General features: G+C 46.3%; 1 pseudogene; it reads left to right on the forward strand.

The window, feature by feature from the left end:
• Positions 1-14179: 14179 nt before the first annotated feature.
• The window catches only part of LOC133754949 (guanine nucleotide-binding protein G(I)/G(S)/G(T) subunit beta-1-like), a 29772-nt pseudogene continuing 22309 nt past the window's right edge, over positions 14180-21642 (forward strand).

The raw sequence follows: 21642 nt of genomic DNA on the forward strand, positions 1-21642 counted from the left end.
CTGTGAAAAGAGCTGGCCAGCACTGGTCAGGTGTACCTGTGTGTACTGCCTTCTTAGAATGGGGGAGGGATGGTTTGGATTCAGCATCTTTTGAAGTGGATAAAACCCAAGAGTTTGTACAGATTCCCCATCTTCCCAGAGAAGGCGGGCTCTTGGGTTTGTTGTAAAGTGACTGCTGCATTGATAAAGTTCTTGGCTTCTTAGTAAAAAATAAATAAATAAATAAATTGAAAAATCCACAGTGATCTGTTGTGCAGTGAACTTAGTGCTAAGAAGATAAACAGATGCAGTAATCAAAACATTTGCTACATTAATAGATTTGTGACTTCTGGGAATGTATCTTTCAGAGGGAATTAATCTTATTTACCAACTTTGGCTAACTCAACTTTCATTTATGGTCTGATTTCCTTAAGTTGAGAAGCCAGGTCACAAGTTTACAATTCAGTCCTCTCAGCACTGCTCTTACAAGGGGCCTGAGTCAGTTTTCTTGTTGCCAATAACAGAAAAGCACAGACTCAGTAGTTTAGAAAGAAATGGTATTTGTCTCATGGTTTGGGTCCAAGGTTGGAGGGCAGTATCTGATGATGCATCCTGGCAGAGGCTTAGGGTGGCACAGAAAACCATATGAACAGGTAATGGAAGTGTAGGAGAGGTGAATACAAAGTGGCTTCCATAGCAGACATCTGGGGATAAGCCAGTAACCCATTAATCACATGAGTAGATTTATCCTAATCACTTCTTATAGGTTCCACCTGTTTGCACTGATTAATTTCTCATAATTGGAATTAAATGAACCCTTGAGATTTAGAGGGTGATAAATCTGGTAATAAATCCCTAAATGTACTCTGGATTCTCTCAGTTTTATGTAGAGAGTATAAACTTTGTAAAGGCCAAGGAGCAACACACACAAGCCCAGCTAACTGGTGTGAGCCCTGAGGAGCAAATGCACTGTTGGCACACAGCACTATCATTTTGCATCCAGAGTTGGCTTAGTCAGACCATAGTTTGCACCACTTGAGAATATCTGGGAAGATCAGATTCTGCTGGCTGCAAGAGGGTTTTTAAATTTGAGAGTTTGTCACTGGTATAATAAAAGAAATTTTTCTCCTCAATTCCTGGCTCCTGGGACTTAAGACCCAGATATTTCCTGAGTGATAGGAGTGGCTATGATTCTGTCAAATTTCAGGCAATAGTTAAGCTTATGCTAGTGAGATAGCTGTAGATAGAATCTCTGGATAACTTCAGAAAGGGGACAGGGATCAGACAAACAAATGCATACTTTTCACTGACATTTGCCTGCAGTTGTATGGTGGGACTAAGGTCTGAATCTGTAACCTTTACTAATGCAACATAATGTCAGAATTGAACTGTTTGGAAATTTATAGGTGTTATAGGTATATTGTTTAATAGTAAACAAACAATACACATTCAGTGTTAATGATGACAAATAAGACTGCACACATCACAATCTTAAACTGATTTTGAGTATTGGATTTCTTGTGATAATTAAGACCTTGGAGGAAGGAGCCAATGCATGCTGTTGGTAGAAAAAAGTAGGAAATGTGGAATTCCCAGAATTAAATTTTCTGGCTGCTGAGGTTTGCCACAGTGCCTGCGATTGAAACCTCTTAATCTGCATGTACTCAGTGTGATCCCCAAAGTCTGGGAACCTGGGGGCCTTCTGGGTCAGGGTTCCCTTGTGAACTGTGGGAGAAATTGTCTGCTTCTGGGGATGGCGCCATGGCCCACTAGGTTAATCCTCCACCTGTGGCACCAACATCCCATATAGGCACTGGTTCTAGTTGTGGTTGCTCCTCTTCAAATCCAGCTCTCTACTGTGGCCTGGGATAGCAGTGGAGGATGGCCCAAGTGCTTGGGCCCCTGTACTCACATGGGAGACCTAAAGGAGGCTTCTGGCTCCTGGCTTTGGATCAGTGCAGTTCCGGCCATTGTGGCTATTTGGAGAGTGAGCCAATGGAAGGAAGACCTTTCTCTCTGTCTCTCTATCTCACTGTCTGTAACTCTACCTGTCAAATAAATAAATAGAATCTTTTAAAAAAATTGTCTGCTTCGAAGAGCTGTTTTTTTTTCACATCTTGTTAGAAACTTGTTGCCTTTGAGTTACACTTTACCCACTTAGTTAGAAATTGTGTGCCATGATTTCAATGATAGACATGTATATTCTTGCATTGAGTCTTAAGATTATCCAATGAAAGGAAAGAGAACTGTTGACATCTTTGTTTCCTGCTAAATTTGAATAAGTATCTTAACATCCATAGAGTCAATACTGAGGATAATAAATAAGCCTTGTTCAGTCCAAGTGTTTTCCCATTCCCTTCTACTTCTGCCACCACAGAGGACCAAGACATGGTTCTTTTTGATGCTTTTGATTGTTTGCATTCTATTTCTCTAAACCATGAGTTTACTTGCTTTATGTTTGATGTTTGTGACAATATCTTTCTTGCTTTGTGTTCCTCATCTGCTAATTCTTGGACTTTTTTTAATTGTGGAAAATTTCTGTCAGGTTATAGATTGTGGGTAAACTCTGGTTCTGTAGGAAATATTGATAGTATGGATGGATTGTCTATCTTTTCATTCATATAAACTGATTTTTATGATTTTTTCACTACTTGGGGTAACTTTATTTTCTCCATTTAGTACTAGCTGATATACCTGCACAATGACATATTGATAACTACTCATTACCCCTGGTTGGGTATTTATACCATTGTCTTTATCTGTACTGATTAACATTGATCAATCCTTGCAGTTTTGCAAGCTTATTCTCTTAAATAATTTGATGCTCTATCTTGGAACACTGATATGAAGCATTGTAATGTCTCCTTGGAGAACTGCCTACTCCTCTCACTATGAAACCCTTGTAATTTTTTTCTGACATGAATCCTGATTAACCTAAAATGCATGTTACTTTTCCAGGCTTCATTGTGCTGATGTTATAATGGAATGTGTTTCTGTATATTTTTCATTTATTCAATCTATATCTTCATTTTATTTTACTTTTGAAATCCATATATATGTATCTTAAGTTTGCAAAAATGTAAGGTACTTAGCACATAAGATGATGTTTGGAATTGTGATTATGATAAATGTCCTGGTCATGAAGAATAGAGCCCTAATAACCTGGTATCTCCTTTCTAATGATGTATTCTTGTTAATCTTTTACTCATCCAAAGTTTTTGGGGCCCCATGCACTATTTGTGTTCCCCTCAATAAAAAGTGCTGGCTGAGAGCCATCCTCAGTGCTCTTCTGATGGAGGCTCCCATGTCTTATCTTTGCATTTGAAAACCCAACATTCATATGCTTGTTTTACAGATTGAAAATACTTACTCTTATCTTAATTATTCTTATAGTTAACTGTTGCCATCATGGTATACAACAGACCTCTTGAACTTATTCCTACTATGCAAATAAAATGTGTTCTCCTTTGACCAAAATAACTTCAAATCCCCTCCATGTGTCTTTACATTTCAATGGTTTTCCTATAGACAGCACAAAGTTGCATCTTGGTTTAAATTTTCCTATATATATAATTTCCTATCTAATTTTCCTATCTTTTAATTGCCAATTTAGATAATGCACCCCTACTCTCATGCTTTTCCATTAATTCAAGAAAGAGATTGATGCCACCCTAAGGCTTCCAGGTCTGGCTGAAAGGCCTCTGAGAGCATTTCAGGCATGGAATGCTAAGATTCTGTCACAAAATATATCCTCCATGGAGGATCTCTGGAAAGAAAGGGTCATCAGAGAAGGATGTACTCTTCTCTGAAGGGAGGAGAGAACATCCACTTTGCTTATGGCCATGTCCAAATACAATGGAGTCTATGGTAACAAAAGGCTTCCATAGCCTTGGCAGCCCGTGGCAAAAGCCTTCAGTGATCGCTGATGTCATAAATAGGTGTGTTAATCATTAAAGGAACAACAGAAGTCACTGCGCAATTATTCTCTATGTAGGACCTCTGTCCTTAATGAGTTGTACTATGAGAATTGTCTGCAAATCTTGTTCTCAAACTGTACTCTATATATTGTGTGTGTACATGGGTGCAAACTGTTGAAATGTATGCTTGACATGGAGTAGGTTCTCTGTATATAAAATCAAACTAAAAATGAGATGAGAGGCCGGCGCCACAGCTCAATAGGTTAATTCTCTGCCTGAGGCGCTGGCACACCAGGTTCTAGTCTCGGTTGGGGTGCCGGATTCTGTCCCGGTTGCTCCTCTTCCAGTCCAGCTCTCTGCTATGGCCTGGGAGTGCAGTGGAGGATGGCCCAAGTCCTTGGGCCCTGCACCTGTGTGGCAGACCAGGAAAAACACCTGGTTCCTGGCTTCGGATCAGCACAGTGCGCCGGCTGCAGCACGACGGCCACAGCGGCCATTGGGGGGTGAACCAACGGTAAAAGAAGAGCTTTCTCTCTGTCTCTCTCACTGTCCACTCTGCCTGTCACAAAAAAAAATGAGATGAGAGAGGGAGATGGGATAAGAATTGGGGTGGAAGGGTGGATATGGGGGAAAGAACCACTGTATTCTAAACTTGTATCTGAAAAAATGCATTCATTGAATAAACATTTTAAAAAAGTAAAAAAATAAGAGGTTGATACCAATTTTTTTCCACACTGAAAAATAAAATACTATAATGGTACTAAGTAAAGCAGTTGGGAGAATATATAGTAGTAGGGGAGGGATAGCTCTGAGTGCTCTCAATTAAAGTGTGAAGTATTAGCAAAGTGTAGTATTTTATCACTTCTTGGACTTTCACCCAAGATCAAGTGTAGCAAAGTGAAGTATTTCATCAATACCTGAATGCAATGCAAATGTAGCCTTTTCTGTTTGTTGCAGAAAGATTTACATATGTTGAAGACCAGACCAGAAGCACTGCTGAATTAAGGCAATTTTAATAAAATTGATACTGGTCATCTTTAAAATGCAATACTTAAATTTCATTGGGGTTTCTATTTTTATTTTTGTATTTTTAAAAACATTTTCATTTACTTGAAAGGCAGAGGGACACAGAAACAGACACAGACAAGTCTTCTACCCAGTGGTGGTTCAATCTGCAAATGCCTGGGACAGCCAGGGCTGGGCTAGGTGGGTGCCTCCCCCATGGGTGACAAGGGCCCAAGTGCTTGAGCCATCACCATTGCTTACCACGGTGCACATCAGCAGGAAGCTGGACCCAGAAGCAGAGCTTGGACTTGAAACCCAGCATGCAGGTGTGGAATGTGAGTGTCCTGTGAAGGGTCTTGAGCTACCAAATGCCAGCCTGTAGGGTTTGTTTTTGTAGCAACCTGGTTTTTGTTACAGTTTTGCCACTCTGTTTTTTACCCCCCAAGATGGTTTTAAGAACAGTTAGATCCTCAGAGGGATGAGCTTGCTTTCAGCAGGGAGGTTCGCTGCCCTAGACCAGGGCTTATGTTCTGGCAACTTCTTTCATTACAAAGCAGGAGGACCCTTTTTTCTGATTAAACCTTAGTTGTACCAGTGTACAACACAGACAATAAAGTAAGGCCTGCTGGATTGAAGAATCTCCTGTGTGTGTAGAAGAGGGAAGGAAAAGCTGGTCTCTCCAGTGTTGGCTGCAGGTGGCTCTGGGGGAAAGGTACACTGTGTCCTGGTGTTATTCCTGCAGCTCTTGAAGTGTAGATGCTTGCAAATGGAAAAGGAAAATGAAACTGTATGACAGGTGTCAGCAGTATTATTATGCAAAAGATCCCCATGGATCTTAGATCTAAATACAAAACCTAAACTAGGAAACTTCTGTAACAAAGCACAGAAAATTGGCTTGGGGTTAAGCAGAGGCTTTTAGAAAGAACATCATTGGCTGGCACTGTGGCAGAGCAGATCAAGCCACACCCTGCAGTGTCACATCCCACACAGTCCACCCCCATAAACACTAGCATCCCACATGAGCACTGGCACTATAGCACAGTGGATAAAGCCACACCCTGCAATGCCAGCTTCCCATGTGGGCACTGCTCTGAGCTGGTCCTGGCTGCTCCACTTCCAATCTAGCTCCCTGCTAATGTCCCTGAGAAAGCAGCAGAAGATATGTGGGAGACCCAGATGAGTTCCAGGGTCCTGGCTTGAGTTCCCAGCCCTGGATGTTGGATCCATTTTGGGAAGTGAGCCAGCAGATGGTTTTCTGTTCTCTCTCTAACTCTACCTTTCAAATAAATAAATAAATAATTTATATAAATAATTACTTATCAATAAATATTTGTACACATATACACACATATATTTAAAGGCTTGTACCTGGATGAATCTTAAAACAATTCATCTAAGGGGCCTGTGCTGTGGTATAGCAGCAGGTGAAGCTGCTGCCTGTAATAATGGCATTCTATATGGGTGCCAGTTCAAGTCTTGGCTCCTCCACTACCAAACCAGCTCCCCTGTGAATACACCTGGGAAAGCAGCGAAAATGGCCCAAGTGCTTGGGCACCTGCCCCCACCACACATGTGGGAGATCTGGATGCAGTTCCTGGTCCTGGCTTCAGCCTGAACCAGTGCTGGCCATTGCAGCTTGTAGAAATGTTATACACAGAATAATTTTTTTTAAAGATTTATTTATTTATTTAAAAGGTGGAGTTACAGAGAGATCTTCCATCTGCTGGCTCACTCCCCAAATGGCCACAACAGCCAGGGCTATTCTAGGCTTAAGCTAGGGGCCAGGAGCTTCTTCTGGGTCTCCCACATGGGTTCAGAAGCCCAGGGACTTGGGCCATTCTCTGCTGCCTTCCCAGGCCAGAGAGAGCTGGATTGGAAGTGGAGCAACTGGGATTAGAACCAGTGCCCATATGGGATGCCAGCACTGCAGGTGGCAGCTTATCCCACCACAGTGTCAGCCCCACACAGAAGATTTTTACATAGTGGCATGTAGGTGGCAAGATAGGGCTAAGTCTTCCTGTGAAAGGTGCTTGGAATTTTGCCTGTGCCTTTGTGTGTTCTGTGGTTTTCAGTTTTCCTACCACCTCTCCTTGTGAGGTCTTCCTTCTGGATGGATGTCCCTCATTTGATGAGACTCCATCAATCATGGATAAAGCCTCACTCTGAAATGGTTGCATTGGGATTTGCTGTCTGCAGCCTCCTGTGAATGAGCGGACACCAGGGAGACAGGGAGGACCCCTCATCTCTCCTGGTCACTTACACTGGAGCAGCCTGGTTCCTTCTCTTCAGACAATGGGATTGGGAGGAGCTTCTGTTTAAAGGAGAGTTCTGTGGGTTCTCAGGTCTGGACAGGCTGTAGTGGTGCTGTCCACTAAGGACATGTGTGGCTGTTGAGCACATGCCATGTGTAAAGTGTGCACTGGATGTCACAACTTAGCTTGACAAGTGCATATGGAATGCCTCTTTAACCATTGTTTCATATTGCATACATGTTGAGATAACTTTTGATATATTGGCTTAAATAAGCTATTTAAAATAACGTTACCTGTTTCTTCACAATTTTTAAGAATATAAGATTGATTTAAAAAATTCATTGACTTTTATTTTAGAGAGATCTTCCATGTACTGGTTCATTCCCCAAATACCCACAGAAGCTGGGGCTGGGGCAGGCCAAAGCCAGGAGCAAGGAACTAAATATATGTCTCACACATGAGTAACAGGGACTCAAATACTTGATCTCCCAGGGTGCACGTTAGCAGGAGACTGGAGTCAGGAGCCAGAGCTGAGAGTTGAATTCAGGTACTCTGATGTGGGATGCAGGTGTCTGTCTTCATTGGTGGGCCAAATATCCTCCACCTTTTTCTTCTTCTTCTTTTTTTATTTAACAGGTAGAATTATAGACAGTGAGAGAGAGAGAGACAGAGAGAAAGGTCTTCCTTCCGTTGGTTCACCCCCTAAATGGCTGCTATAGCCAGAGCTGTGCCGATCCAAAGCCAGGAGCCAGGTGCTTCCTACTGGTCTCCCATGAGCGTGCAAGGGCCCAAGCACTTGGGCCATCCTCCACTGCCCTCCTGGGCCACAGCAGAGAGCTGGACTGGAAGAGGAGCAGTCTGGACTAGAACCCAGCACCCATATGGGATGCCAGTGCCGCAGGCAGAGGATTAACCAAGGGAGCCACAGTGCCAGCCCCCACCTTTTTCTTCTTAATAGGACTACAGGACAATTAAAAATTACCTGTGTTGCTTGTGGTGTGTTTCTATTTGGACAACCCTGGCTGAAGAGATAGGTGTAAGCTAAGTTAGCTGGAAAGCACCCAACCCCAGGGGACTCAGTCCGCTGGCCCGTGTCCATCAGGAAGGGAGTAATCTAAGGAAGTGTGCAGCAATGTTGCAGTGGAGGAAGGGAGTCTCAGCACCTTGTCCAGTGGACACTGCCCAGTGGTCACTTTGTGTTCCAGCATTGTCAGAAGAGCAGGTCTGGATGGCATGTCAGGAGCAGCAGGTGGTTCAAGAAGTGGAATTTTCTTTTTGTGCTTTTGGTCCATTGACCTTTTAGCCAGGTAGGTGTTGCTTCAGGGAGGCTGGATTCAACCTCTGGCTGCTCCATGCATCTGAGTGCTGGGCAGTGGTGCTGTTTTCTCTTCCTGTGTTCATTGCCTCCTAGTATCACAGAGCAGGTCTCCCAGAGTCACAGCTGGGACTGGGAGCACATTCTAAGCCACTTTTTACTTTATCTTTTTAGGAAGACTTTGTTATTTGAAAAAGAAAGAGAGAGAGGGAATGAGAGAGAGCTTGGACTGGGACAGGATGAAGCCAGGAGCCAGGAGCTCCATCTGGATCTCCTATGTGAGTGGCAGGGGACTGAACACTTGGACCATCTTCCGTTGCTTTCCCAGAAGTGTTAGCAAGGATCTGGATTGAAAGTAGAGCAGCCGGGACTTGAACGAGTGCTCATATGGGATTCTGGAGTTGCAGAAGTTGGCTTAACCTGCTATGCTGCAACCCCAGCACCCACTTTGCATTTTCAAGGTTGTTAGGAATTCAAGTGATTCAAATGACATCCTGGAGACTGTGTGGCCCCAAGCATAGGGAGCCTTTTTCACCAGTGTCTCCACCCCACAGAAGGTGCTCAGTCAGCAGGTTTGAGCAAGATGAATACAGTGTCAGTAACACTGCTGATTCTTAGAAGAATTACACTCTTTTGGATTCAAATGTAATGAAGCTAAACCTGATCAGGAAGCAAATAAGCTGCCCTTGCTTCCACTACTTAGTGACACAGTAGGGCTGGTGTTGTGCTGCGTGGGTTAAGTGGCTGCCTGTGACACTGGCATCCCATATTGGCACCATTTTCAGGTTAGTCCTCTCCACTTCCAATGCAGCTCCCTGATAATGCAGCCGAAGATGTCCAATATTGGGCCCTTGCACCCATGTGGGAGATCCAGATGAAGCTCCTAGCTTTGGCCTGGACCAGCCCTGGCTGTTATGACCATCTGGGGAGTGAACAGGCAGATGGACGTTCTCTCTGTCTCTACCTCTCTTTCTGTAACTCTGTCTTTCAAATAAGTCAATAAATCATAAAAATATTCAATAGAATTGATTGGGTTTCAAGGATCACAGCCTGTGTGTTAAAAAGCAAGACCTGGGGCCAGGCTGTGGCACAGTGGGTTAACACCTTGGCCTGAAGCACTGGCATCCCATATGGGCGCCGGTTCTAGTCCTGGCTGCTCCTCTTCCAATACAGCTCTCTGCTATGGCCTGGGATAGCAGTAGAGGATGGCTCAAGTCCTTGGGCCCCTGTACCTGCATGAGAGATCTGGAAGAAGCTCCTGGCTCCTGGCTTTGGATCAGCTCAGCTCTGGCCATTGCAGCCTTCTGGGGAGTGAATGAGCAGATGAAAGACCTCTCTCTCTGTCTCTACCTCTCTTTGTAACTCTGTCTTTCAAATAAATAAAAATAAAAAGCAAGACCTAGGAGAAATTCCCATGTTGCTGGGCATGAGTCATACTTCCAACTTCTCCAACTTGGGGTGGTGGTGCCTGCTGTAAGCTGAGTTTACAGTTAGGGTTGAAAGGAACAAATTCAGGCCACACTCTACTCACCAGGAACCAGAGTTGGCTTGGCGCCCTGGTAGACCCTGGTGGTTCTCACCACTTTTAAAAGAAATTAATCCTTGCATCCTGTACATGAGGATTTCTGCTCTTACCATACACTTTTTGAGTCCTGCACAGCTTGTGGCCAGGATCTTTGGGAGGGAAGAAAACAGGATGAGCACTGGAATGTGGCAAGAGGTGACCTGAGCTGTAGTACAGAGCTAAGATGCACTTGAAAGTGAGCTGCATCTTGGGAACTCATCTGGTGAAAGATGTAGGAAATCTGATAGAGAATTAAGAAAACACTTCTGGGGCTGGTGCTGTAGCCCAACAGGTTAAGCTGCCACCTACAACACTAGCATCCCATATGGGCACCGGTTTGTGTCCTGGATTGCTATACTCCCGATCCAGTTCCCTGCTAATGGCCTAGGAAAAGCACCAAGGATGGCCCAGATGCTTGGGCCCCTGCACCCATGTGGGAGATCAGAGATGCTTGTGCTTCAGCCTGTTTCAGTTCTGGCTCTTGGGGCTACTTGGGCTATTTTTCCAGAGGATGGAATAATACCTCTCTCTTCTCTCCCCCTCACTCTCCCTCTCGCCCTTTCTCTCTGTCTCTCCCTCTCTATAACACTGTCAAATAAGTAAATATTTTTATTTAAAAAGAATATTTGTGAATATTAGTGTTTTCACTTTTAAAATGGATACTTAAGCTTCAAGGCCAACCCTTTAGTTGTTCAAACAAGTTTGAAAAGTACTAAAATTGAGGCCAGTGCCATGGCTTAACAGGCTAATCCTCCGCCTTGCCGTGCCAGCACACTGGGTTCTAGTCCTGGTTGGGGCGCCAGATTCTATCCCGGTTGCCCCCCTTCCAGGCCAGCTCTCTGCTATGGCCCGGGAAGGCAGTGGAGGATGGTCCAAGTCCTTGGGCCCTGCACCCGCATGGGAGACCAGGAGAAACACCTGGCTCCTGCCTTCAGATCAGCGTGGTGCGCCGGCTGCAATGGCCATTGGAGGGTGAACCAACGGCAAAAAGGAAGACCTTTCTCTCTGTCTGTCTCTCTCTCTCACTATCCACTCTGCCTGTCAAAAAAAAATAAATAAGAAAGAAAGAAAAGAAAAGTACTAGAATTGGATCTACAAAGCAATCAGTGTGGGATGGAGGTGGGGGCATTTGCTGCAGTGGTTGGAACACCTGCTCCTGTGTCACAGTGCCTGGTTTGCATCTCAGCTCCACTCCCAGTTCCAGCTTCTTGTTGGGAGATGCTGGGCAATGGCTTCAGTGATTGGGTTCCTTCTGCTCCTGTGGGAGACCTGGACTGAATTCCTGGCTTGCCACTTTGGTCCAGCCCAACTTGTGGCAGTATTTGTAGAGTGACGCAGTGGGTGGGAGTGCTCTATCTCTCAAATCAATAAAACAAGTAAGTCAAATTAAAAAAAAGCAGCATCAAGCTAAAGTGGCAATATGGTTCATTGTAGAAAAATTGTCAAAACATAATATACAGGAGCTGACACTGTGGTGTAGTAGGTAAAGCTGCTGCCCACAGTGCCGGCATCCCACATGGGAGCCAGTTTGAGTCCCAGCTGCTCCAATTCCCATCCAGCTCTCTGCTACCACCTGGGAAAGCAGTGGAAGGTGGCCCAAGTCCTTGGGCCTCTGCATCTGCATGAGAGACCTGGAAGAAGCTCCTGGCTCATGGCTTTCAATCAGCAAGGATCTGGCCATTGCAGCCATCTGGGGAATGAACTGGCAGATGGGAGATATCGCTCTGTCTACCTCTGCCTCTTTGTAACTCTGCCTTTCAAGTAAATAAATAAATAGTTCTTTTAAAAAAAAACCAGCAAATCAGTACATTTGGATTTAAAAGGATTTTTTTTAGTTTACTTATTTGAGAGTTGGAAAGACAGAGACAGACACACAGAACTCCATCTACTGGTTCACTCCCCAAATGCCTGCAATAGCCAAAGCTGAGCCAGGCCAGAGCTAGGAGTCTGGTCTCTGATGGAGGTGGCAAGGACCCAGGACTTTGAGGTGTCACTGTTGCCTTCCAGGGTCTCCCTCGGAAGACTCTGGAATCAGGAGCTGGGGACCACACCCAGGCTCTCCAGTGTGGGGTATAGACTTCTTAATCACCAGGCCAAATAAACCTTCCATGTTTGGAATTTGGGTCCATATCTAAAGTACCCACCAATTTAAAAAAAATCATAGGAGAGTTAAAACATAGAAAATTCACCAAACTGATTACCATCTCATCACTGACTTCTCTGTGTACCCCCACCTTTTCCATCCTTGTTTTTTGTTTGTTTGGATGGATTTATTTGTTTATTGGAAAGAAAGCTCTTGCCTCCATTGGTTCACTCCCCAAATGCCCAGAATACCAGGGCTGGGTTGGGCCAAAACAAAAAGCCAGAAGCCTGGAGGTCTTGCCCCTGGGTGGCAGGAACCCAGGCACTTAAGCCATCCTCTGCTACTTCTCAGGATACATTGGCAGGAAGCGGAGTAGCTGGGACTTGAATCATTGCTGGGATGCGGGATATGTGTGGACTGTGGTGGTGCAGCCAGCTGTATCAGAATGCCCTCCCTTTCTCAGTTGTTTTGAAGCAGTGTTGGATGTACCGTTTTACTCTTAAATATTTCTGTGTGTACCTTTAGATGATAAAGACCTCTTAAATGTTGTACAGGATGCTCGGTGCCATGTCCTAACCACCACCACCCTTCCTCCACTCCAGCACACTTTGCCCCTTCATGCCTTTGTTGGTCTCACCCTCTGAAACCACCACTTGGTTTACCTGGGTAAAGATTGATTTTACTTATGAGGCAGGGTGACAGAGATATCTTCTGTCAGCTGGTTTACTCCCCTAATGTCTACAACAGCTGGGGTTGGCCCAGGCTGAAGCCAGAAGCCCAGAACTCCATCTAGGTCTCACCTGGGTGGCAGGGGCCCAACTATTTGAGTCCTCACTGCTGCCTTCCAGGGTGTGCATTAGCCAGAAGCTGGAGTCAGAGCTGAGCCAAAGCTCCAGTAGGGTGCAGGTGACCTAGGCAGCATCTTAACTGCTATGCCAGGCTCATCCTGGGTTACCTGTTTGGCAGCTCTTCTTCAAACTAGAATTCAACCTGCGCTGTCTTTACCCTGCTCACTGCTGTTTGAGGCTCCCAGGTACCTGGCACAGCAGGCTGTGTGCCTCCTTTAATGTGCAGTGGCATGTCAGTCTGTCTGTCCTGCTATCTGTGCTGCTGCAGTGCTGTGGGGAACAGGTAGAGGAGGAAGGACCTCAGGGCTTTGTGTTGTGCTTTGCATTTGCACTGACTTTTGGAGATTGACCTGGACTTGGGAATGGAAGACAAGTAGACAAGCAGATTAAACTGAAATTCCTCCTGCTGCGGCCTTGGTCCTGGGATGGGACAGGTATCTGTTCCCATTCCCGTTCATAGGTTGTGCAGGGCTCAGCAGGGGTTTTGACTGAGCAGCCACTGTCCAGGGCAGTGTGGCATGAGGAACCCAGCATGTGCCATGGCTGCTGACAAGGGATTGCAGGAGTGGCCTGCTGGCTGGTGGGGCCCACGTGAGTGTTCCAGTGCCCCTTGGGGCATTGCCCTTGAGCTTGGCTCACTCACTGAGAGGCTTATGGAACACTTTCTGATCTGATGCCTTGTTTAATTTCCATGTGAGCCAAGTGATGCAGATGACACCCTTCCTAGTTTGCAATAAGTAGAACAGAGTAAAAAGTGATTTGCTGATTTTCCAAAAGTCATATTTCTTACAAGTCTTAGAAGCTGTTTTTGGAATAATGTTTACTTCACACACCAGTTTGGGCATTTGTGTCTCGAGAGCTATTGCTGATGATGATGACTGTGAGGCTCTGAGAGTGCCCTCTGTCCATGTGGAGGGCCACACTGCAGGGATGTGCCGCCTCTGCCCTGTCACTGCAAGTGTCACCAGGTGACTCCCATGCATGTGTGCAGCGTGAAGCAGGGCAGAGCAGCTCACATTCTTGCTTTAAGCTGTCGAGTTTCTGGGGAAGTATTTCCAGCAGGGAAGGGCTGATCTAAAGTTCCTAGGAAATGTGGGTCAGGAAGAACATACCTGGGGCCTCAGCAGGCACTGGTTTAGAGGATGAGCACCAGGTCCACGGTGTCAGCATGGCCCCTGCTTAGCTGTGACATTGGCGCTGAGGAGAGGGAAACTCGATGGGGTTTCCAGAAGGCTGGGGGACCAAGGCAAGTGAAGAGAAAAGCAGACACAATTTGATGTAAGTACGGCTTTCTGAATCAACGTTCCTTCTCGCCCTCAGTCCTGTGAGCTGTGTCACTGATGTTTGCAAACAGAGTAGAAAAGCTTGACTAGTAATCCTAATAAAAATGCTGTTTGTCTTTTAAGATGCCTTTTTAAGCTGCATGTTTTTGTTATTAATTTTTTTTTGACAGGCAGAGTGGATAGTGAGAGAGAGAGACAGAGAAAAAGGTCTTCCTTTTTGCCGTTGGTTCACCCTCCAATGGCCGCTGTGGCCAGCGCATCGCGCTGATCTGAAGCCAGGAGCCAGGTGCTTCTCCTGGTTTCCCATGCGGGTGCAGGGCCCAAGGACTTGGACCATCCTCCACTGCCTTCCCGGGCCATAGCAGAGAGCTGGCTTGGAAAGGGGGCAACCGGGATAGAATCCAGTGCCACAACCAGGACTAGAACCCGGTGTGCCAGTGCCACAAGGTGGAGGATTAGCCTGTTGAGCCACAGCACTGACCTATGTTTTTGTTATTTTTAAACAGTAGAAATGACTGAATGAACATGAATACTCTATTGACTGTATGAAAGCATTGTCCCAGGTTCCTGCAGCTTTCATTGCTGTCTTTAGCGATGGGCGACAGTTTGTCAGGGACTGTGAAAAGCTTTGAACTGTCCTTTTAAACTGAGGAGTAGACAGAAAAGGTCAGTACTCCTTGGTTTCTGGGCCCACAGAACCTGTTGGCTGTTGGTGAAGGTGGGGCCGAGCAGAGTTTGTGTGGAGGATGAACAGAGGCAGAGAACTGGCCAGCCATTCCCATGCCACCTGTGCCAACATGCTCTCGCTGGCTTACACAGGTGCTCTGTGAGTAGACACAGCAATGCTGTGTGCGGGACCGACCACCCAGCCTGAGCCTGTCCACGGAGAAGGTGGCTGAGATGCCTGGGGGGAGCCAGGGGGCTCTGTGATCTGTGTCGGGCTCAATGCTGTGCTGGAGGATGACCAGGCCTCCTTCCTCCAGGTGGCTGGACCTTGCACACAGTGTGGAAGCAGAGGCCACCCACAGAAGACTCCTTTATGTTTGACTTTAGAACCATTTTTTAAAGTTCTAATCCATGCGTAGACAGTGAGTAAGAGGGATCTGTGAGATATTTGTGCTTTTCTAGTCTCCATGTTCAATGTCTCAAGTGCCTGACGACAGACTCCTGTTTGCCACTGGTCTGTGTGTGGACTGAGAGTCCACAGGAGCCTGGCTCTCTTGCTGGTAGGATTAGGAATACCCTTGCTCTTAGAAATCAACAAAACGGCCAGCGCTGCGGCTCAATAGGCTAATCCTCCACCTTGCGGCACCAGCACACAGGGTTCTAGTCCCAGTCGGGGCCCCAGATTCTGTCCCAGTTGCCCTTCTTCCAGGCCAGCTCTCTGCTGTGGCCAGGGAGTGCAGTGGAGGATGGCCCAAGTGCTTGGGCCCTGCACTCCATGGGAGACCAGGATAAGCACCTGGCTTCTGCCTTTGGATCAGCGCGGTGCACCGGCCACAGCACGCCGGCCGCGGCAGCCACTGGAGAGTGAACCAACGGCAAAAGGAAGACCTTTCTCTCTGTCTCTCTCTCTCACTGTCCACTCTGCCTGTCAAAAATTTTTAAAAAATCAACAAAACATCGATACTGAGTCTTTTAACTGAGGCTCACATGTGGGTGCTGCTGTAGGTGCTGTAACCAAAGGCAGCATCAGCTTCTGCTGTTAGCTACAGAGAGAGCAGGCCTGGCGTGGTTCTGGTTGCTGTGTCTGTGGGGACTGGTCCCTGGGTTAAATGGAGCTGTGGAGCTTTGCACTCTGAGAATGCTTTGGTTTCTGGTAAGCTCATTTCTCTGATCTCCACAGTTGCTGCGGCACGATGGTAGTCTGCATATTCTCTGATATGTGAAAAGATGTCTGACTAACAGAAGCACCGATGAGATCAGGAGTTCCCACCTAACCCTGAAACGCGAGCCTCTGTGTGGCGCACCAACCCCAGCCACAGGGCTGCTGCAGCTTCTTCCACATCACCTGAATCTGAGGAGCTGTTCTTTGAGCCCCGCATGTAAAGATCAGCTGAACTGCTCAGTGTCCATGACAAAACTCACTGTTCTTTCTTCACATTGATTTTGGGAAGATTGAACATAGTAGCTTTTTTTAAAAAAAAAGAAATGTATTTATTTATTTGAAAGGCAGAGTTAACAGAGAGCAGAGGCAGAGAGAGAGAGAGAGAGAGAGAGAGAGAGAGAGAGAGAGAAGTCTTCCATCCACTGGTTCACTCCCCAGATGGCTGCAATGTCCAGAGCTCTGTGGATCCGAAGCCAGGAGCCAGGAGCCAGGAGCTTCCTCCGGATCTCCCATGCAGGTGCAGGGGCCTAAGGACCTGAGCCATCTTCTACTGCTTTCCCAGGCCATAGCCGAGAGCTGGGTCAGAAGTGGAGCAGCCAGGACTTGAACTGGTGCCCATATGGGATGATGGCACTGCAGGCAGCAGCTTTACCTGCTATGCCACAGCACTGGCCCCTCTAGTAGATTTTTTATAGACTGAAGTTCTGCTGGAATAAATCTTCCCCCAGCACTGCACGGTTGTTCTGATAAAATCTGAGCATGGATAAAATACAAGTGAGAGGGCAGATGAAGGGCAAGGCGGGACTCCTGGACTGTGTTCCAGTCTGATGTTATTTTGTATTCTGTTGGCACTTTTATTATTTCACACATTAATAGTCATACATTGCAGTCCTTAGAATCTATGTGTGAAAACCAGAAACCTTTAAGTAGTCTTATCAAAACAAACTGTTTCATATCTGCATGCTCCCTTCCTCCAAGGAGGCCTGAGGCTGGCTCTACCATGGAGCTTGAAAGCAAGCACTTTCTGCCGAGCCTTGAGAGACAGGCATCTTGGCCATCCTGTCAGTCCTGTGCCGCCCTCCTAGCCCTGCCTTGTGGCCTCTCCTGGGGGTTCTGTGAACTGAGATGGCTCAGGTGGGTATGTCACAAGTTCCACGCCCTTGTGCTTCCTCCCACCAGCTGCCACTGGAGGCTTCTTGGTTGGGGAAGATGTGGCTGGCAGGGGCACAGGTATCTCCACCACCCCACACCAAGACCTCACACACTTCATAGATTCTTTTTATGAGGAGAGATGTTTGTGTTGCATTGTGGCTGTAATTTAGATAATGTCAGGATGATTTCTGAATCTTGTGTGCAGACAGGAAAGCTGAGACTAGAAACTTAAGCAGCGGAGTTTGTTTGCCATCCAGCTAACTTCCCAAGATGTTTCAGGCTCAGGAAAGCAAACAACTATTGTTAATTAAATATTTGAACAATATTGTTTTAACCCTTGATTTTTTAAAGATTTATTTGGAAGACATAAAAGGAGAGACAAAGTGAGGAAGGGAATGAATTGGGGGGCGGGCAGAGAGAGGGAGAGCAAGTGAGAGAGAGATCTTCCATTTGCTGACTCACTCCTCAAATGGTCACACAGCCAGGTCTGGGCTGCCAATGACCTCCATCCAGGTCTCTCACATGGGTGGTGGGCCATCTTTCTCTGCTTTCTCAGCCATTAGCACAGAGCTGGATGGGAAGTGGAGCAGCTGGGACACGAGCCCATGCCCACATGGGATGTCAGTGTTGTAGGCCATGGCTTTAACCCACTATGCCACAACGTCAGCTCTGGAAGTCAGGTCTTGAACCAGCCTTTGAGGAGGGGTGTCACATAGCTATGTGGGCTGTGGTGGCTTAACCTGCTGCACCACTGTACTGACCCCAGCCCTCTGACTCACACAAAATAGGTTGTGGTGGATTTCTTACGTTGTATGACTGACCTAGAAAATCAAGGTCTTTGCATAAGCGCATTTGCTTATGGACATAATTATATTATTAGTGGTTAAAGATGTTGGCAATTCTGTCTTCAGCTTTGTGATACTTTCATCATATTTGGGATGGATTTAGCCAAGACCTGGGTCAGAAATGCCACTGTCAGGCCTGGCATGATGGCACAGTGGGCTAAAGTGCTGGTTCAGGTCTTGGCTGCTCCACTTCTGATCCAGCTGCCTGCTAATGTGCCTGGAAGTGCAGAAGAAGATGGTTTGGGCCCCTGCACCCATGTCAGAGATCTGGAAGAAGCTCCTGGCTCCAGCCTGGCACAGCCTTCCCATTGCAGCACCTGGCCCAACCCTGCCCATTGTTACTATTTGGGAAGTGAACCAGTGGATAGAAGATCATTCTCTGCCTCTCTCTCTCTGTAACTATTTTAGATAAATAAATACATCTTTAAAAAAAGCTTAATGAAAGTTGTGATTTGGTATATGTATATAGTAATAAAAGTTTCTTTATATTCTTAATTCACAGATATTCCCACTGGCTTCATAAAATAAAAATTTGCAGTAGGGAAGTTTGCCCCTAAAACTGGATCTCCTGGGAACACCCAAACCTCAATGTCAGATCATAGCAGCATGGAAACCTTTTTATTACTGGAAATTGTTCTGAGTGCCTTTGAAAAGCTGGTCATACCCCTGTTTTGAGCCTTTTAAACCTGTTTTCTCATTTTACTGCATATAATGTACAAAAAGTCTTCAGAAAATTCATAGAATATATGTATTATAAAAATTATGCCTGGGTTTCAAAATATTTTGCCCCAAAATTAGCTTATTTTTCAATTCCATTTTTCTATGGATTTTTTAAAGTTCCCTTTTAAATATTTCTTTCTTTTTTTTTTAGATTTATTTATGTATGTGACTGGCAGAGTTACAAGAGACAAAGGCAGAGAGAGAGAGGTCTTCCATCCATTGATTCACTCCCCAAATGGCTCCAATGGCCAGAGCTGGGCTGATATAAAGCCAGGAGCCAGGAGCTTCTTCCAGTTCTCCCACGTGGGTGCAGGGGGCATTGCAAAGAGCTGGATCAGAAGTGGAACAGCTGAATAGCCAGAACTCAAACCGGCGCCCACATGGGACACTGACACGGCAGGTGGTGGCTTTATCTGCTACACCACAGCACCAGTTCCTATATCTTTTTATTTATAAAAATATGTTAATTTAAGATTTCAAAATTGTCTAGTTCTTTTGTTCACTTGATGGTAGTAAAATCCTGTTGTTAGTGATGGTGTGTCCTTTCACAGAGTGTACCTACTGGTTGAAGCATTTCATCATTTCATAGATAAGAAAGCAGATTGACAGCCAGGAAGAAGCCAGAAAGTTTCATCTGAATCTATAGTCTGATCAGACCCCTTGCTCTTTTCTGTGAAATTTAAATCCAACAGAGTAATTAATGTTGTCCCCTGGTTATTAGGTCCTTACGAGACCATTCTTACTGGGCACCAGCCTCCTATCCTCCCTGGGTCAGCTGTGCAGGCACTGAGCCAGCATGGTTGCTCACAAGTGCCGAAGGCAAAGGCAGCCCTGAGCCCACAAGTGCTAGGTTCCATGGTTGCCATGCTGAAAGAGTCCCCTGTGTTTGGAGTGGCCAAGTGCGGTGGATGGTGGGTGCCGGGTGGGGGGGTGTGCTTTCCTTCCACAGTGATGCTGTGAGGTCCTAGGTTGACCCTGCCTGGAACACGGCTCATCTCTCTTGTGTTGCTTCCTAGGATGCAAGGAAAGCATGTGCAGATGCAACACTCTCTCAGGTAAGAGCTGGTTTGCAGCCTGGACCCTCTGGAATGAGCTCTGCCTGTGCAGTTGCCAAACCACTGTGGGGGGCACTGTTTTTGTGGAGTCATCCAGACATGGGAGGAGACAGTGGGTTTTGTGTACACATCATCTCTTCAGCCTGAGTAGTGCTCCCTGCCAGAGGCAGAAGCACTGCTGTCTCACAGTCAGGTGTCATGTCACTGCTTTCGTGACCAGTCTGCCTCAGAACTGGACACTGCAGGCCAGCCTGACAGCTCCCCAGACACTTGAACAGCAGCTCCATGGCTCCTTGTGTACCCAAAATTATTTTTTTATTTTTTATTTTTTTATTTTTGACAGGCAGAGTGGACAGTGAGAGAGAGAGACAGAGAGAAAGTTCTTCCTTTTGCCGTTGGTTCACCCTCCAATGGCCACTGCAGCCAGTGTGCTGTGGCCAGTGCACCATGATGATCCGAAGGCAGGAGCCAGGTGTTTCTCCTGGTCTCCCATGGGGTGCAGGGCCCAAGCACTTGGGCCATCCTCCACTGCACTCCCGAGCCATAGCAGAGAGCTGGCCTGGAAGAGGGGCAACCAGAACAGAATCCAGTGCCCGACCAGGACTAGAATCTGGTGTGCTGGTGCCGCTAGGCGGAGGATTAGCCTGTTGAGCCATGGTGCCGGCCTCCAAAAGTATTAAAAGCCAGCTTTCAAGCATATGCTCAATAGGATACGCACACCCAAGACCCGTGGATGTCTGAAACCTTGTGTACACAGACCCTACAGAGGGGAATGTTGAGAACTAATAATACAATAATCATAAAAACAACACTGCAGGAAACCTACGTGTATGATCTGTCTCAAAAAATTAATCTTTCTGTACTCACACTTGTGACAACAATGCCTGTGTGAGGAGATGCAGTGAGGCAGAAAACATGGGCCTGGGATGCAGCTTAGGTGATGGCACCGTGATCTGATAACCACATGGGTACAGCGCAGGTGCACTGGACAGAGGGCTGATTCACACCCCAGACAGGACAAAGCAGCCCAGTGTAGGATATCATCCTCCTGCTCAGAACGGCTCACAACTTAAAACTTAGGAATTGTTCATATCTGGAATTTTCTATTTAATAGTTTCAGACTGTGGCTGGCGCCACGGCTCACTAGGTTAATCCTCCACCTGCGGCGCTGGCACTCCAGGTTCTAGTCCCAGTTGGGGCTCCAGTTCTCTCCTGGTTGCTCCTCTTCCAGTCCAGCTCTCTGCTGTGGCCCAGGAAGGCAGTGCAGGATGGCCCAAGTTCTTGGGCCCTGTACCTGTATGGGAGACCAGGAGGAGGCACCTGGCTCCTGGCTTCGGATTGGTGCAGTACACCAGCTGTAGCAGCCATTTGGGGAGTGAACCAATGGAAGGAAGACACTTCTCTCTGTCTCTCTCTCTCACTGTCTAACTCTGCCTGTCAAAATAAATAAATAAATAAATAAATAAATAAATAAATAAATAAAATAGTTTCAGACTGCAATTGACCACAGGTAACTGGAGCCATGCATAGTGATACTAGTTAAAGGAGGATGGCTATACACAGTGTTCATAACATCACCACTCACATAGCCAAGGGAGGAGACCATCCAACTCTCCACAAGTGGATGAGTATACAAACATGTGGTGGTGTGTTTGCACAGTGGGATATTACTAAGCCATGAAAGGGAATGCAGCCATGTGGGTGACCTCACAGATGATAAGAAAAACAGCCAGACATGTGTAACTCTGTGTTTGACAACTCAGTGTGTATGAAATACCCAGAATGGTTAAGTTAAG

This window comes from Lepus europaeus, unplaced genomic scaffold (genome assembly GCF_033115175.1).
Source record: "Lepus europaeus isolate LE1 unplaced genomic scaffold, mLepTim1.pri SCAFFOLD_34, whole genome shotgun sequence".
NCBI lineage: Eukaryota > Metazoa > Chordata > Mammalia > Lagomorpha > Leporidae > Lepus > Lepus europaeus.